The 19898-nt window shown below is 32.4% G+C and overlaps 1 long non-coding RNA gene across 1 annotated transcript in view; it reads right to left on the reverse strand.

Annotated features, from left to right (window-relative positions):
* LOC111474188 overlaps positions 1-19898 on the reverse strand; it is a 22872-nt gene that overhangs the window by 757 nt on the left and 2217 nt on the right. Inside the window, exon 2 of the long non-coding RNA XR_002715901.1 lies at positions 14125-14131. This is a non-coding gene — a long non-coding RNA (uncharacterized LOC111474188). The remainder of the gene's footprint in view (positions 1-14124; positions 14132-19898) is intronic.

Below are 19898 nucleotides of genomic sequence, written 5' to 3' on the forward strand. Positions count from 1 at the left end.
TCTCATTGGCCTGAGAGGGATCCGGTTTACTAGTTGGACCACAAACCAATTGTTTATTAGAGAATCAGTGAGACATAAGAAACAAGAAGTAACTTTAGGGGTAAAACGGTAAATTGACCCAACTCTAGTTACGAACAACCTGTGAAGGATCGACTTACTAATCATGGCTATATCAAATGGACAGAAATATATCTATAGTGAGGGGAGTGCAACTACTAGGCTATAGTGGAATGTCCTAGTACTTAACGAATGTTGGTTAACAAAGTTAATGAGTTTAACCAGTTAATCTTGGATCGTTGGAGCCATGATGTATAGGTCCATTAGGTCCCTCTGCTAACTCATATCGGACTAAACCATAGAACAGTGTGACGAGTGAGTTCAAAATGTTCGAATTCAAATTAGGGAGAATGCACTACATATATACGATATATTTAACCACGTTTTTGTTTTATTTACGAATTAAACAAAAAGAGAGAATCTAAGATATTTAAATATCTTAATCAAATATGTGTAGGAATTAATTGGAATTGGCATTTGAATTAATATTAAATATTAATTAAATATTACTTTAATTTGAAATTTATAATTCAAATTGATTGTTGAATCAAAATGAAGAAAGTCAAAATGTTACTTCATTTAATTGAAAAATCCATGTGAGTGAAATTTTGAGGTTTTAAAATTTTGTTTAACCAAACTTGCATGTTTGCCAAATAAACCGTACAAATTTGAGTGAAATTTTGATTGTCAAAATTTGGTTAACTAAGTATGCATGCTTGCCACATAATCCCAAATATTTGAGTGGAATTTTTAGTGTCAAAATTTGGTGATCTCAAATTTGCATGAACATGCAAACATGACTCTATAAATAGAGTGATCATAAAACATGAAATGTCTTCTTATTGGTGAAAAACCATGAGAAAAACCTCTCACAAACACTCTTTTCATATATACAAAATCCCTACCAAGTTTAGTCACTCACCGGATTTCACAATCCCGTTCTAAGGTCGGAGGATAGTGGAGAAGACACTAGTGGTGGTTCGAAATCGGTTCGTGAGGAAAAAAGAATTTGAACTACAAAAGGTTAGTATTCAAACTCATTAAGTTTTAATACTCATGAACATGCTAGTTATTTACTATAATTGATGTTCTAAAAGTGTCTAAGATTCAAATTGCTTCCGCATGTGTTATATTACCACCATCATTATAATCTCATGTATTTGCTAAAACCACCCGACATAAATGAAGTTCTCAAATAATCAAATAAATTATAAAAGATAGGGGAATAACAATAAATGAAAAGAGCCGGTAATAAAAGGTAAACATGATACCTATGGTGAGCTAGAAGACAAATATTCTATAATAAAAGATCAAATATGTTATATATGGTAAGTTATAATTTAGGACTAAATATCCTTAACATTAAAGAAAGACTTCTGACCTCATGAACCATTAGTATGTAATCATAAGAAAGAATATTTGAAGCATTACGTTGTTGTTGCTGCATGGCTAAACTATTGCAAACATACTAAAAAGGTTCCTCTCAATTTTCACAAAATTTACATTAATCTTTGAAGATTCAATCTAGCTAGTTTTCATAACACTACATTGTCCTCGGGCACTAAGATTATTTCCAATTTACACATTTCACAACTCAAATTTTCATATTTCTTTTCTAATTTCTTTGTGTTGACTTTGTTGCCCAACAATTGGTGTATTCCCCTCATTGACCTTATTATGATAATATTTTATATGAACCAAGAGACATCAATCATACAATATTCTTCAATGAAGATATGAAGAAAATATTGTTGAAATTATCAAAAGATATTTCAATTCATGGCACATTGAAGAAGAATGAAGTTTCATGTTATAAATTTTGGGTGGATTACATTTTAGAGTTATTTAGAGTTATTGTATTTCATTAATGTATTTTAAGACTTTTTATTTACTTTAGGTTACAATTACATAATGGTTAATTATAACCATTAAGTATGAATGTTACAACTCTTGGAATGCCTTTAATAGTTTCATTCTGAGACTATATAAAGTCATGTATGTTGTATTTGTAGGGAGACTTAGAAAATATAGTAAAAGGAGCACTTGTGCTTTTCTTTAGCCAATGGCTAAGTTTCTTTGCAATTCTATGTAGTTTAGGTTGCATGCAGAATCATTCAAGCTTGACATGATCAATCTTGCTTGTGGAGTGATTTGAATCTCAAACAAGTGTTTTTGCGTTGAGATATTTGATCAACAAGAATCATTCAAGCTAGACATGATCGATCTTGCTTGTGGAGTGATTCGAATCTCAAACAATGTTCTTGCCTTGAGATATTCAATCAACAAGGTAATCCGAATCTTACTCCCCTTATAGTGATTTCTTAACTTATCAATATTTGTATAATTATGAACTCAAATATTTAGAAACATTATCTTTTTAATATATTATACTACTTTTTCTATTTTGTAATGTGTCTGGAGTAGCAGACCTGTCACTTCATACAAATGACAATCATGAAAATTCTATATATAAAAATATACTCGATTACTTTCTTTAAGGCATCCCATATATACTTTCCCATTACTTGGTATACTAGGGAAATAAAGTCTAAGGAACATAATTCTACCACTAAAAATACTTTTGTTTTATTTGGAGATCATTTATTTGCCGTTATCATGTTAAGTTTTTTTACTATTGTTTTTACAACACAAAACCATTTGATAGAGTTTGTGGGGCATTCTGATTATGAAATTCGGGACCTCTTACACAGGAATGAGAATCATACTACTTGACCAATTGTCTTTCTTGCTAATCTATCGTTTTTCGTTGCTAGTCCATGTGCTTTATGCACCTCAAGGTTTGAAATTTATCATTGTGTTTTTAGAATTTGTTCTCAAATCATTTGAATGTATTTCAATTAATATTGTTAATAAATATTGACATAAATAAAGTCCATGTCATATCATGTTAAGTTTATTTAAGTTATAATATGTAATCAGGTTCAATTGACTTGAAATGTCTGTTTAATAGGGATAAAATTATTGGTTCTTGCTTGATGTATGTCTTGAAACTGAACCGACAATGAACTAAATTAGCTTTTGCACATTTTCATTAATCCATGTTCAAGTTCTATGTAGACACATAGGCTCATGGATCCATACATCTCAACCAGAAAACAATAAATAGAAAAAGAAAGAATCGGAATTGATTGATATGTTTTTTCAAACAAACTAAAAGAAAATGAAAAACAACATAAATTATGTATCAACTAAGTCAAGCCCACTAAAATTTTTGATTAAGAATAAGAAAGAGGAATCTCTAATCAAAATACTAAACTTAGGGTAATAATTTTGAACTCATTGAAAAAATTTATAAGGAAGACTTTAATTATCCCACAATAAATTAAGAATTCAACCCATTGAACAATAAAAAAATAAATTTTTTTGATTGGAAGAGAACTAAGGAAAAAATACTAAGTTGTTCTATATTAATCTAGAACTTTGGTTTTGAGTAATCCATGGATCATACCAATCAAACTATTTCTTTTAAATTTGAATAAAAATACAAATTCCATTATTAGTAAAAATTAAAAAAAAAAAGTAATTGGAAAGAAAAAAAAAAAATCTCCGGTAATACTAGCCAAGAAAAAAACTCTGTAATGATTTGGCTTAAATAGAGTAGAAAGAAAAAAACAATACAACAAAAACAAAGAAAGGTGAACTTTATTTCTTCCTAAATAGATATTTTATTTTTCAATTGAGATGGGATAATTCCTGAATTGGCATGAATAATATCAATGTTAAAATTTACTGTATCTTGTATTTAAAGATGAGAAATGAATTTGGAGATTCTGATAGTTCCAAAGGAGTTTGAGGTTAATAAGGAATTATTAAAAAATAAATATTTATTATTGAACATGTTCGTCTATTGTACAAAATGATGGACAATTTATTATATATCAAACCATAGGTATTTTATTAGTTCATAAAAATAAGTACTAAATTAATCAAAAATATCAAGAAAAAGACTATCCTTACCCGAAGATTTTTAGTAAATCCATTGCAATAAATCAAAAAATGAATGAAAACAGAACCAAAAATCATTATGATTTACTTCGGGAAAACTTCCTATCACCCAGAAGTAAAATCATACCACTAGACCAAATGCTCTTATAGTGGATCTATCATTTTTAGTTGCCCGTGTGTATATGTTTTCCGCACCTCAATATATCAAATTTATCCACATATTTTTGTGCTTTAGAACCAATTATTATTGGTATGTTAACTTCACATGGTCTATCACACAGTTGAAACAACATTGCCACTAAAGTCCATGCACTCCATTGGGATAGATATGTTAAAAATTAGACCTCTTTGATAACTATTTTGTTTTTTTTTTTTTTGTTTTTTTTCAAAATTATGTACTTTATCCTTTTTTTTTTTCAAACTAAGTTTTTGAAAAATATTTTTATTTATTTAGTTTTTCTTTATTTTAGTTTTCCAAACATAGATGGATATGGAGTGGCCAGTTTTCAAAACTTCTTCTTTGGAACAATATTTATATTGTAAAATGGGATTAACTTTTTTTAAGTTTATGTAGTTTCTTTTTATTAGTATGTTTACTTCTATCTCATGTTACTCCATTTGTATTTACTTCGTTTTATACAAAAGTTCACCGTAATTAATAAATTCATGTGCTTAATACATTCTCTAGAAAAATAAACTTGTTTGTATCACTATAAATTACAATGAATACGGAGAAAAAAAAATCCAAAAAATAAGTAGAAGGTTGAGAATTAAGGGGAATTTCTCAACTTGAGAGATCAATTTCATTCATTACAAATCAAATTTTTACATAATAATTTGGGGGTATTTATAGTCTCCCCACAAAAGAAGTTAGTGGCCGGGATTTAATCTTGATCCCCTTGAATCTCCACAAAAGACGAAGTCAATTTGACAATTCTACCATTACAAACTTTATGAAATTAAAAATAAATAAAGTTTTCTAACAACTCATTGCTTTGATTCTAATTAGAGTGGCATTTCTCTAATTATCCATTCTTTCAGGGGTATTTTGGTAATTTGCCACTTTTGAATATTTTATTATTATTTTTCTCGTAAAAAATCCATAATTTTTCTACAAATTCCTTATTGCTTTTTGATTATTTCCCCCTTATTTTGAATCTTGAGATTCCTTCTAGATAAGGAATTACAAATTCGGAAAGATTTTTTATAATTGATAAAACGACTTTTTTGCCCTTTTTCATTTACTTTTTCCTTTCCAATTCTTTTTAAAAGGCCTTTTAACTCCTTGAAATCACTTGTTAGGGTACTCAATTGACTAAGTCCATTGTTCTTAGCTTAAAACTTTAATTTTTTTTCCTTTCTATCCTTTGGATCTTTCATGAGTGGCTTATTCTTATGGGAGCTAATTTTCTTCATGTTTGGGGTGTTACATATACATACTCGTTACAAACACAAAATAAGAAGCAGATTCAAAAGAAGAACAAAAAAATACTATTTTAAAAACAGAGGTTAGTCCATGGCTCACACTCCAAAGTTCTCTCATTCATGACCAACTCTTAGTTACTTGAAAAAAAAAATGATAAACATGGAGTGAGTAAAACTTAGTAAGTAGCCTACTAATAGGGTCTTAATCGCGACCTGAAGCTAGGATATTACTTCTTGTTATGTTTTTAGGATCTTAGAACTAAGAGGTCATCGTGTCATGTATCATATACTGATCCTGAAATCCTTCCCCTAAAACAACCTTCAATTTTCTCCCCATGAACACATGAGTGGTGTCGTCATAATCATGTAATCCTACTGGTAAATCGTGGTGCAGGACATCTTGTTTAACTTATGGGAAAGGTAGGCCTATTATAACATCCAGCTCATGATACATATTGCAGTATATCCTACCTAAAGAGGAATAGGGGCCTTTTAGTACACATCGTAATGGCAGATAATGGTTACTTATGGGTATGGATCCTAGCAACTTATTTAGCATGTTATTCACATAGTTCTAGGTACTTGGTACATGGATTATTGATGAACCTAGGTTTATACATAATGTCTTGGGTTAGGCTTTAGGAGTTGAGGTCTTAGTTTAGGAAAACATTAGAGGGTAACCTAACATGGACTGATTCGTGTGAAAACCTACTAGCACTTTGAGGACCTCTTTCCTTCACCAAACTTATGGGTAAACTTATTTAGAAGGTGCAGGAACAAGTTTGGAAATGAATAGTGGACTATAGTTCTCGAATTTGAGGTAAACCCATGAACACGATACCCCAAAACAAAAAACTTGTATCTCTCGATTGGGTACTCGAGTAAGCTTGCTTCTTGCCCCTAATAGTCTACCCTAATTCATAATTTATAGACAGATTTTCCACTACCATTGAAACATCTAGAATTTCTATAATCTCATTCTTGATTTTTCTGAATCTTTTGCCAGAAATGTCTTCTCGGATCGGAGCCTTCCTTTTTTAAACACCTTGTAATTATTATTCTATAAAACATTTAATGATTCGGGAAGTTTATAAAAATTAGAAAAAGTATCATTTTCTCAATATTTTTTAATTCTACTTGTTCTTTGCTTCTAGATACAACTTAGTAGGGATTATACACTGTCTCTTATTGGAGACCTTGAGTGTTGCAAATTCTCTTGTATTTTGAAAACTTTCGGTCATCGAAAGTGCTTATTCTAAAATAGGTCAGGGTACAAGGTTCTTATTTGCCTTTTGTTTCCCAAGTGGCTTCTTTTACTCTATGATTCTTCCATAGGACCTTAACAAGAGCGATTTCCTTGTTTCTCAATCTTTTGACTTTCTTGTCTATTATTTGAATCGGATCTTCATTATACGTTAGGTCATCTCTCAAGAAGAGAGTTTCATGAGCCAGTACGTGCGAAGGATCTAGGGTATACTTCCGTAATATGGATACATGAAAGATATTACGTACTGCAGACAAATTTGGGCATTGCCCGATTCTATAGGTCACAGATCCAGTCCTTTCTAATATCTCAAAAGGACGGATAAACCTAGGGCTTAGCTTACCTTTTTACCCTTCCTGAGCACCCCTCTCATGGGGAACCTTTAGAAATATATGATCCCTTACCTACAATTCCATGTCCTTGCGCCGTAGGTCTACATAGCTTTTCTCTCGGCTTTGTGCGGTTTGTATCCTAGCTTTAATCTTCTGGACTGCGGCGTTGGTAATTTGCACCAGCTCTGGCCCAATAGTTGTCGTTTGCCCCCTTCTTCCCAAAAGATAGGGGATCGAAATCTTCATCCGTAGAGAACTTCGTATGTGGCCATTTGTATGGTGGCTTGGCAAATATTATTATAAGCGAATTTCATAAGGGGTAGGTACTTATTTCAGCTTCCTGCAAAATCTATCACATATACCCTCAACATGTCTTCCAATATTTGCTTGAGCATTTCTGTTTGACCATCTGTTTATGGGTGGAATGTCGTACTATAACTGCGTACCCAATGCCTTTTGTTGAATTTTCCAGAAGCGAGATTTAAATCTGGCATCTCGGTCTAATACTATTGCCTTTTGTTGAATCTCCAGAAGCGTACCCAATACCTTTACTGATGAATATTCATTTTTAATGTTAGCAACAGTAGCTCAGTTGGGAGATTATTAGACTGAAGATTTGAAGGTCACACATGTTTTATCACGTTCAACGCACATAATACAAGTTTATTACCTGACTATACAATCTAAAAACATAACTTCCTTATTCAATCTAAAATTAGTGATTATTTATTTTTTAAATATAATGAATTAGCGGAAGTACCTTTACTTATGAATTTTCTTTTTTAATATTAGCGGTGGGGATAGCTCTGTTGGGAGAGTGTCAGACTGAAGATTTGAAGGTCACGTGTTTGATCTCCACGTTCACTGCACCTGATTCTAGTTGCATTACCCGACTATTCAATCTAAAATTAGTCATTATTCCTTTCTGAAATCTCAATGAATTATCGGAAATACCTAACGTGTTCTAGTTCACCTCACCTTATACAAGTTGGATAACTTGAATATCTTATTAAAAATTAGTGATTATTTCTATTTAAAATTAAAATGAATTAGCGAAAATACCTTTATTGATGAATTTTCATTTTTAATGTTAGTGTGGATAACTCAGTTGAGAGAGCGTTAGATTGAAGATCTAAAGGTCTCATGTTCGATCTTGCATAATTTGACTCTTCAATTTAAAATTAGTGATTATTTCTTTCTAAAATTTCAATTAATTAGCAGAAATTTCTTTACTTAAAAACTTTCAATTTTAATGTTAGCGGGGATATCTCAGTTTGTAGAGCGTCAAATTTAAGATTTGAAGGTCACGTGTTCGATCTCCATGTTCACCACACCTGTTTCGCACAACCTGGCTATTCAATAAAAAATTAGCTAAAATACCTTTACTGATGAATTTTCATTTCTAGTAATTGCGAGGAGAGCGTCATACTGAAGATCTGAAGGACAGCACTTAGTTCACGTTGCATAATTTGACTATAAAATTAGTGATTATTTATGTTTTTTATCCATGTTCACTACATTAGTGATTATTTCTTTTTAAAATCACAACTCAAATGATTGCAAGGATAGCTCCGTTAGATTGAAGATCTGAAGGTCACGTGTTTGATCCACGTTCATACTAAAATTAGTGAAATTAGTGATTATTTATGTTTAAAATATAATGAATCCTGTTCAATCCACGTGTCTGTAGATTTAAAGATAGCGTGGATTCCTAATTCTTTATTTGACTATAAATGCTCTGTAAGACATTTAGTAAAATGAGATGACTCATTTTATTGCATGGAACAATAAAATTGATCTTCCCGTAGAATTGTCAATACATTCTACTTTCAATGTTGCTAAGTTGAGTCCCTTTGATAAAGGGGGTGATTTTTCTGATTCAATGACAAATCCTGAAGAGAGGGATAGATGATAAGAATCACGGTGTACATTCTACTTTCAATGTTATTGAGTTGAGTTCTTTTGATGTAGGTGATGATTTTTTTGATTCGAGGACGAATCCTTTTGAAGAGGGGGATGATGATAAAAATCACGGTGTTCCAACTGGACATATTACACAACCCAAGGCCAAGAAGATTCAACAAGCATTCATACTTCATCTACAAAATTGGATAGGTTAGGTTCAACCATCATTTCATGTGTTACTAGCTGATTCGTTTGAGTCAAGACCATTTGGAGATTCAAAAGTAAATATTTGCACGGTTGAAGTAGCGGATGAAGTTGCAAACATCATTTCATAGTGGTTGGAAAACTTTATTTATTATTTTAATTTCATAAAGTTTGTAATGCTCAAATTGACTTCGTCTTCTGTGGAGATTTAAAGGGATCGAGATTAAATCACGGGCACTAACTTTTTTGTGGGGAGACTATAAATACCCACAAATTATTATGTAAAAGCATATTTGTGATCAATGAAATTGATCTCTCAAGTTGAGAGGTTCCCCCTTATAGAAATTTGAGCATATCTTTATCGTTTTTAAGTTTCATGCAATTCTTGTGGTAGACTGCATCTGAGTTATTTAATCAAGCCTTGATCGAGTTTGAATGTGGAGTGACTCAATTTAGAAAAAGATTTCAAATCTTTCTTCTCACTCTTGGATCTCGTAATCTAATTCTAACTTTATCTCTTGGTTTATCCAAATTTTGTATAAGAAGGTGTTAATTTCTTTAATTAAAGGTTCTTGCTTCTACAAAAGCTTGGCTTGTTGGGCTAAAGATTACGGTTGGTCTATATCCTTCAATGGGATCTTCTATCCTCATGACTGCTCTGTTGCAGTCGTTCTTCTAACTCCGACAACACGTCCAGTTGTCGAGGTTGGTAATGTGATTTTGTAACCCATCCATTGAGGTTCTTGGAATGATTCTATAGCTTATCATTTCCATGTTGGGAGTTGGATCAGGGGTCTTGGGCGAAGGAATCCTTGGTTTACCGCCCCTTCGAGTTGAAGGAAGTGTCAAAAGGCTATTTTTTTTTCAATTTTATTGATTTGTTTGAGTGATTTTATTTGATTTTATTTCAATTTGTCAAACTCACTCGGGTGCTCATCTCAATCATTTCAGCCTTGTTGGCGTTCAATAAGAGAGACCTTGGAAATAACTGGTAACTGTTCAACTGGATTATCACATTAACAATTTGAATCAAATAAAGTGACATTAACCATTTGAATCACCTCAACCCCACTTGTTGAACTTGACCAAATGTCTATAACATAGCACTAACAAACGTACAAAGTAATACAAACAAAGGTACAAAGTAACACTAACAAAGGTACAAAGTTCATAAAAGTTCTTTTAATCTAAAATACCATTGAACTTGACCATTATAGTGCCTCTCAAACGTAGGTAAAGTTTAAATTCGGGTCTCCTTGTCGAACTCACTCGGGTGCTCATCTCAACCATTATGGCGTTCAACAAGGGAGACCTCAAAAATAGCCGGATTATCGCATTAACCATTTGAATCACCTCAACCCCACTTGTTGAAATTGAAACAAATATCTATAACAAAACACTAACATAGGTACGATGTTCATAAAAGTTTTTTAATCTAAAGATACTATTGAACTTGACTATTAAAGTGCCTCTCAAACTTAGGTAAAGTTTAAATATAATTGGTGACAAAAGATGAAACTATAAAATAAAAAGAAATAAGAAAATAATATTCCATTTTAGAGAATCAAACCAGAATCTCCTATGTGAAAGCCAAATATCCAAACCGACAATAATGAATTTTAAGTGTAGTTGTCTTGGAGTCTTTTGTCTAATTGCTAAAGAGTTTTACTATGATGTTTTGGGTAATGTCTAACTCTTCGACACGTCCTTTCATGTGTGTGATAGAATTCTCAGAGTTACCGAGACGTTTCGAGTTGTTCTATCGTGTGGCTCTTTCTTCAAAAGGGTCAACATCAAACATCGGGTCTTTGATTGGCAACCCATCCAGAGGAGCATCGATTGCATCGATTTCATCAACAGTCTTCCTATGAGTTTATGGTGCATGACCCTTTTTTTTACCATTCACCTTCGAGCGCCACCATAGTTTTGCATCGTCCATGAGATGCATTGCGACCAACGTAACTCTTAGGTCCTATTAGCAAGTTCCAGTAACCTTTAAGTATTGTTCTACGTCAAAAATAAAGCTTTTTAATTCCTTAGCATCCCGGTTTCCATTTAAGGGGTTGTGTTCTTGGATTTTAAGCTTGTTAAGCCCACATGAACTTGGCTTGAGGTGTGGTTCTCTATAGCCCAACTTGTCAAACTCACTCGGGTGCTCATCTCAACCATGATGTAGTTCAACAAGAGAGACCTCGAAAACGACTGGATTATCGCATTAACCATTTGAATCACGTGCTCATCTCAACCATGATGTCATTCAACAAGAGAGACCTCGAAAACGACTGGATTATCGCATTAATCATTTGAATCACCTCAACCCCTGTTATTGAAATTGAACCAAATATCTATAACATAACTCTAACAAAGATACCAAGTTCATAAAAGTCTTTTTAATCTAAGATAGAAACGGTAAAATAAAATGAAATAAGAAAACAATATTCCATCGTCGAGAATCGAACCCAGGTTTGCTCGGTAAAAGTCAGATATCATAATCGCTAAACGACAATGAATTTTTGGTGTAGATGTCCTGAAGTCTATTGTCAGATCGCTGAAGAGTTTTAGCATGATCTAATGCTTAATGTCTAACTCTTCGACACTTCATTCCCTGTGTGTTAGAGTTCTCAGAGCTACCGAGATGTTTCGAGCTGTTCAATTATGTTGCTCTTTCTTCAAAAGAGTCAACATCAAACGTTATATGGTGCATGACCCTTTTTTATACCATTCACTTTCGAGCACTATCATAGTTTTGCATCGTCCATGAGATGCACTGCGGCTAACGTAACTCTCAGGTCGTATGAGAAAGTTCTTGTAGCCCTCAACTCTCGGGTCGTATGGTAGAGTTCTTAAAGCTACCGCGACATTTCGAAGTGCTCGATCGTGGGGCTTTTTCTTCAAAAGAGTCAACATCAAACGTTAGGTCTTTAATTGGAAACCCATCCAGGGGAGCGTCGATTGCATCGATTCCATCAATGGTCTTTCCATGAGTTTTTGGTGCATGACCCATTTTGTATATCATCTAAGATACTATTTTACTTATCATTATAGTGACTCTCAAACCAAGTTCATAAGAGTCTTTTGAATTTAAGATACTATTGAACTCATCCATTATAGTGCTTCTCAAACCTAGGTAAAGTTTAAATATGAAACTATAAAATAAAAGAAATAAGAAAAATAAAATTTCATTGTCGAGAATCAAACTCGGGTCTCCTCGATGAAAGCCAGATCTTATGTATAATGTCTAACTCTTTGACACATTTTTTTATGTGTGTGATAGAGTTCTCAGAGCTACTGCCACGTTTCTTGTTCTTCGATCGTGTGACTCTTTCTTCAAAAGAGTCAACATCAAACATTAGGTCTTTGATTGGAAACCCATCCAGGGGAGCGTCGATTGCTTCAATTCCATCAATGGTCTTCCCATGATTTTTTGGTGCATGACTAGTTTTTTATACAATTCACCTTCGAGCGCCACCATAGTTTTGCATCGTTCATGAGATGCATTGTGGGCCAACATAACTCTCAAGTCCTCTGAGTAAGTTCCTATAGTCTTGAAATATAATATCAAAATATATTAACATATTTGATATGTTAAATATTAAAATAATTGATGTGTATCATAAACATTAAATAAAAATATATATTTAAAATTTGAATGAGATTCATATTAATTAAACATATATTATGATATTCTACGAAATTTTAATATTATTTAAATAAGATATTATATCTTAATGTATTAGGTATTCAAATATATAATTTGACAAAAATTATCACAAGTTCACCATAAATAGAACCCTAGGGTTAAGTCAAAAAGCATCAACTACTAAATACTTTAAAATTTTAGGTGATATTTTGCAGAGGACGCTGATAAGGTCTTTAAAGAGCATGTGGTCATGTCTGACGTTTTAGGTTAACACCATGTTGAAAAGAAACCAGAAATTCTGATACCGGTAATTAACTACAAACCTTTGAATAAGGTTTTAGAATAAATAAGATATTCAATCAAAAAAAAAAATGAGTTGATAAAAAGAATTTATAGTCAAATGTTTTTATAAAATTCGATATGAAATTGGGATTTCAAAAAATTCTAATTTCCTAAAAGGACAAATATAAAATAGCATTTAATGTCACCTTTAGAAAATATAAGAGGAACGTCATGCAATTTAGGCTAAAAACCACTCCATCCGAATTTCAGATGATTATGAATGACATTTTCAATCCTTTCAAAAAATTTCATTAGTTTATAATGATGATGTGTTGATATTTTCTAAAACCATTAAGATCAACACTTTAAACATCTACCTACATTCATTAATGTAATCAAAAGAAATCAGCTAGTTGTGTCCATACCCAAAATCAAATAATATCAAACTCAGATCCGTTTTCTTAGATTCTAAATTTATTTGAGCCTTATAAAACCCATCCAATGGTCCATTGAGTTTGTCTCAAACTTTCGTGATTAGGTATCCTAGAAAAGCCAACTTCAAAAAAAAATTAGGTTCTCTCAATTATGTGTCTTAAGTCCTTCAAGATATCAGGCACGTTCACAAATGTCTTAATGAGTGTCTTGAAAATAATAAAAAGTTTTGATTTGTAAAAGATATCTCTACAACCCAAAAAAATCAAATCATTAGTCAAATAAATTCTCTGCTTAAGTCTTATTGACCCAAGGGCAGATCTCACAGTGAAACGTGACGCATCAAATATTCGAGGTATCTAAAATTGTCAAAGAGGACAGGGAATCAATTATCATATTTCATTCAAAAGCCTCTAATAATACCATGCAAATTACAAAAAAAGTAAAAAAAATATATATATATATTATTTCCATTGTATTTTGTGCACAAAAATTTTAAAGGAAATTTAAAATAAATCCAGCTTATTTGTCATACTTTTAAGTTCAACTACAATAAATCAAGAAAAGAATTGAGTGGTAATAAAATATCACTTGACATTGGAATGTAATTTGAAGACATTTTATCTTCTGGAGTTGAATTACATTTAAAATTATTTATGTTATTTCTTATTTTCTTCAATTTGTATTTAATAGCTTTGGGTAGTTTGTAGATGAGCTATGTTTGAATTATCTTTTTGGCCTATTTAAATGCTGGTAATATTCAAGTTTGAAAACATTTTGGAATACAAAAACTTTGTGTTTGAAACCATTTGGTGTTATGTTTCTTTCAAACCTTGTTTTAGGTTTGGTGTTAAAATCTATTCATTAGATTAGTCGTGATCAAGTTAATTCTTGAGTGAGTCGTCTTGGAATCTAAGAGTGACAATCATAGATTCAAAGTTCAATCTAAGAGTTATTTATCCTTTTTACCTTCTCCTGGTTGAAATCAATTCGTTAAGTTAGCTTTCTTTGTAAAAGTTTGCAAGGATACTACGACCTCTAGCTTTGCAAAATCTAGCGTTATTGGCACTTATCAAAATCGCTGCCAAAATAAAGTTTAACAAGTGGTTCTATGTTGTAGTGGTTAGCACTTTCGACTTTGCATCTAACGATCTGTGTTTAATTTCTGATAGGTAATCCACCAATTTATACAAAATTGGTCCATAGCCAATTCGGTAGGGTCACTTTTGGACCGATAATCTAAATAAGGGGTCACTAATGTTAAGATCATACAAAATGGGTCCATAGCTCAATATTAGAGCATTTGATTGCAGATCAAGAGGTCACCAATTAGAACCTAGTTGGGCCCTACTATTTTGGATAGAAATTTGTTACACTTTTTGGACCGACACTATGTCTAAGGGGTCACTCAGGTTAAAATCCTACAAAATGGATCCATGGCTCAATGGTAGAGAATTTAACCGGTCACCCATTTGAACTTGGTTGGGCATTTCTATTTTTGACAGACACTTTTTACACTTTTGGACTGACACTTGGTAGAAGGGGCCACTAAGGCTAAAATCATGTAAAATGGGTTCATAGCTCAGTGGTAGAGTATTTGATTGCAGATTAAGAGGTCACGAGTTTGAATTTGGTTGGGCCCTTTTATCTTGGATAGACACTTTGTTCGATTTGCTCCTTTTATTTTGGATAGACACTTTGTTCGATTTACTCCCAACCACCGAGTGTCTAAAGGAAAAGAAATAAGAATAATTATCGATTCCAAACCTTATTCCAAAGTCCACCACATAGAACCTAAGGGCCTTGGACAAGAACCAAGCTATCATTAAGAAAAGAGTGTGGTATACCAAGCACCCACTATGAACATGGCTAAAAACTTACAATTAGGCTAGTGAAATAAGAATAATTACCGATTCCAAACCTTATTCCAAAGTCCTCCACCATTTAGAACCTAAGGGCCACTATTCTCGGACAAAATATAAGTTGCATTCTTATATTGACAAAGCCACTAGTACAAAAAATATTCATGAACTTTCAAAACTAATGCCCTTAACATTCTAAAATAAGGTTCTAACTATTAGTGAGTTGCATAAATAATCTCCCTTTTTATTTTCACTCACTCCTCTTCTTCAACCTATGACCCATTAATATCATTAATATTTCATCTCCTTGTTTTTTAGCTTTTTAAATACCCTTATTTCACTCCTAAATCTATAAAATGTCTCCTATTTTTATTCATTTTCTCTTTTCTTAAATATCAAAATCTTAAATAAAAAGGAAAAGCTCTCTAAAATATTCTTATTTGTCACTAATTTTACATAATTTAACATTTTAAAAATCGGTAAATTAAAAAAATCCTACATTAACATATTCATAATTTCATGTAGTCTTTCATAAGTTTGCAGGCGACATTGTTTGTTGTCGAGCTTGATAATGTGAGTTTGTAACCCATCCGTTAGGGTTCTTGGAATGATTCTCTAGATTATCCCTTCCATGTTGGGAGTTGGGCCATAAGTCTTGGGTGAAGGAAACGTTGGTTTACCGCCCCTAAGAGTTAAGGAAGCATTTGAAAGCTAGTTTCACATTGTATCATTATCTCTGAGATAACAGTTCTTTTCTATTTTATCTAAATTTTTTAAATATGAGTTCATTTCCAAATGCATGCTAACACCCTTATTGTTGAATAAATGACATGAAAATAGTTTCACTTAGTAACGTTGCCTTTTGCTCCTATTGGTGGAAGGATAATAGGTCGATTATACCTTTATGGTAGTTTTAAGCGTGACAACATTTGACAACCAGACTAATTTTGCTTCATTTCTAGATGAACACGTGTAAATTGTAAACTCAAACATTTCAAAGAAATAAACAAGTTTTGATGGTACCATGCTAACGAGAAAACAAATGTTGACTTTGACCAATCCCTATTATCTTTTTTTTTTCTTTATTTTGAAACTATTTTAAGCACTTTTCTCTTGTACTCAGAGGGAAGTTGTGTAAAAGCAACGGGAAGAATTGCTCACATACCAGTAAGCGAGGCTTATTTAGGTCGTGTTATAAACGCCTTGGCTAAACCTATTGATGGCCGAGGTGAAATTTCAGCTTCTGACTCTCGGTTAATTGAATCCCCCGCTCCTAGTATTATTTCGAGACGTTCCGTATATTAGCCTCTTCAAACAGGACTTATTGCTATTGATGCAATGATTCCTATCGATCGTGGTCAGCAAGAATTAATTATTGGGGACAGGCAGACCCGTAAAACTGCAGTAGCCACGGATATGATTCTGAATCAACAAGGGCAAAATGTAATATGTGTTTATGTAGCTATTGGTCAAAAAGCCTCTTCTGTGGCTAAGTAGTTACTACTTTACAGGAAAGGGGGGGGCAATGGAATACACTATTATAGTATGCTAAATGGCTGATTCTCTACCTACATTACAATACCTTGCTCCTTATACAGGAGCAGCTTTGGCTGAATATTTTATGTACAGAAAACAACACACTTTAATCATTTATGATGATCCCTCCAAACAAGCACAAGCTTATCGACAAATGTCTCTTCTTTTACGAAGACCGCTCGGCCGCGAAGCTTATCCGGGAGATGTTTTTTATTTGAATTCACGCCTTTTGGAAAGAGCCGCTAAATCAAGTTCTGCTTTAGGTGAAGGAAGTATGACTGCTTTACCAATAGTTGAGACCCAATCGGGAGATGTTTCAGCTTATATTCCTACTAATGTAATTTCCATTACCGATGGACAAATATTCTTATCTGCGGATCTATTCAATGCTGGAATCAGACCTGCTATTAATGTGGGTATTTCCGTCTCCAGAGTAGGATCTGCAGCTCAAATTAAAGCCATAAAACAAATAGCCGAAAAATCAAAATTGGAATTGGCTCAATTTGTCGAATTAGAAGCCTTTGCGCAATTCGTTTCTGATCTCGATAAAGCTACTCAAAATCAATTGGCAAGAGGTCAACGATTACGTGAAACAATCCCAATCAACCCCTCTCACGGTAGAAGAAAAGATAATGACTATTTATACCGGAACGAATGGTTATCTTGATTCATTAGAAATTGAACAAGTAAGAAAATTTCTCGTTGAGTTACGTACTTACGTAAAAACGAATAAACCTCAGTTTCAAGAAATAATATCTTCCACCAAGACATTCACCCCTGAAGCGGAAGCCCTTTTGAAAGAAGCTATTCAGGAACAGATGGAACGTTTTCTACTTCAAGACCAAGTATAAAAGAAAACAAGTACCGTATAAATAAATTTTATAACTTGAAAATGTTAAAATTTAATAATGAAATAATTTCATTCTTTTCATTTATTAAATAGAATATATAATTTTTAGAAAATACTAAATATAAATATATATAAATATATTAAAGAAAGTAAATAATATTTCTAGAAATATATATCAATATTAAAATGAAATGTAAATACAATTAAGATTTGTAATACATCAATTTGTCCACTATTCGTAACAAAAACTTTAGCAAATATATAATAACGAATTTGAAATTGTACCCAAGCATCGCCCATTGGTTCTATTCCCGATTCATAACTCAAAAGTTTCTCTCGCTCTTTGCTAAGAGGGGCTAAAACTCCAGAAATAAGAAATGACAAAATCAGAATAACACTTGATATTATTAGAAATACCCAGAAAATATCATATTCATAAAGTAGAAACATAAACGTACTCCTATCAATGTGGAAAATATACCGGATTAGTCGAATCGAATTGAAATGAATTGTTGTTTTAAGTAATCCTCAAAAAACAATTCATTTTTTTTTTTTTACCGAATCACCTCCTTTCGTTTGTTTGCTTCGGTACATGTCTCGTTTGAAGATTCATCCACTAGATTCCTATTTATATAATATCTATTATATCCATAATAAATATTATATATTTATATATAATTTATATATAATTTATATATTAAAGTAGGAACTTCTATTTAGGAACTTTTAGTGATTGAGTAAGGAAACAGAAGACGACTACTTTAGTTTTGTGCTGTACTAGATAAGGTATACCAAGAGAAAAGCCTATTTGACAACGTTTACAATGAAAGTTACCAAATTCTCAAACTCTAGCTTGGCCACAAATCAAATACAGTAAGTCGTTCGTAGATCCATGTGATTTACTATTGCATTCGATTTGTATTGGGTTAGGGTGGAGTTTTTAACTGGTTTCATGTCATGATTTTGAAACCCAAAATTTACTAGAATTGGGGTAGGTAGCCCAAAGAGAAGAAGTATTACAAATTTCTTGATTTTGTATGGGAAACTAGGCAAATTTGCATATGTAATTTATCTACAAAGATGAGACATTAATGATGAACCAAATCAAGTGGACAGTTACAAACAATACAAATATAAACAATAATGAGGAAAGGAAAACAATTATTTTTTTTAATTATTAAAAATATAGGGCTATACGGATTCGAACCGTAGACCTTCTCGGTAAAACAGATCAAACTTATTATTATCAAAATGATTTGATATGTTTCAAAGACCCAACATGCATTTTTTTGCATTGGGCTCTTTCATTAACTGCTATAAATAATAAGTAAGTTAGTCTACCATATTTTTTCTTGAAGGAAAGAAAAAGAGATGGTTCCATGTGCTCTGATTCATTATTTTGATTCGAATCTAGGAGCGCTACCAAAGTGTTTCAAAGAAGGGTTATCCTGATGTAGGTCTGCTTCTGACCTAGATCAACTTAAGTTAAATGGAATCTCTATCATCCTGCTTCTGCTTAAAGCATAAAATATGAAACTTCATACACCTTAAAGTTGTTCATAAGATAGGACGAAAGATAATTTTGTTTGAGGTCCTGATACTCATTAGGCCTAGCATTGAATAGACTGGGTATTCACCTTATCAATATCTCAAATCAATGGTGGATTTTTTTTTTAGTGCCTAAATGGGGCACTCGATTCGGACCGAACCTTTCTTTTGTCAAGCTATTGTTCTCTTGTTTTGTTCCCTAAAAGTAATGGAGTAAGACATCGATTTCTCAATAAGATCAACCTTTTTGATTACATGATGTACTTCTCTGAAAAACATTGGCGAGCGTGTAAACGAGGTGCTCTACCAACTAAGCTATAGCCCTTGTGCTTGTGATACATATCTTATCATGTAGATTATTTCTTGTCAAGATGAATATTCTCTTATCAATTTTGTTTATTTGTTTGATTGGTATTGCTTATCAATAATATTAGATTTATAATCTATCGATGTGATAGGGCCCATTTATTATTCTTTGTGATGATAAATGACCTACTTAACTCAGTTGTTAGAGTATTGCTTTCATACGGCAGGAGTCATTGGTTCAAATCCAATAGTAGGTAGAACTTATTAGATATCGTTGCCTCTGTGGTAT

Source organism: Cucurbita maxima, unplaced genomic scaffold, assembly GCF_002738345.1.
Source record: "Cucurbita maxima cultivar Rimu unplaced genomic scaffold, Cmax_1.0 Cma_Scf00265, whole genome shotgun sequence".
NCBI lineage: Eukaryota > Viridiplantae > Streptophyta > Magnoliopsida > Cucurbitales > Cucurbitaceae > Cucurbita > Cucurbita maxima.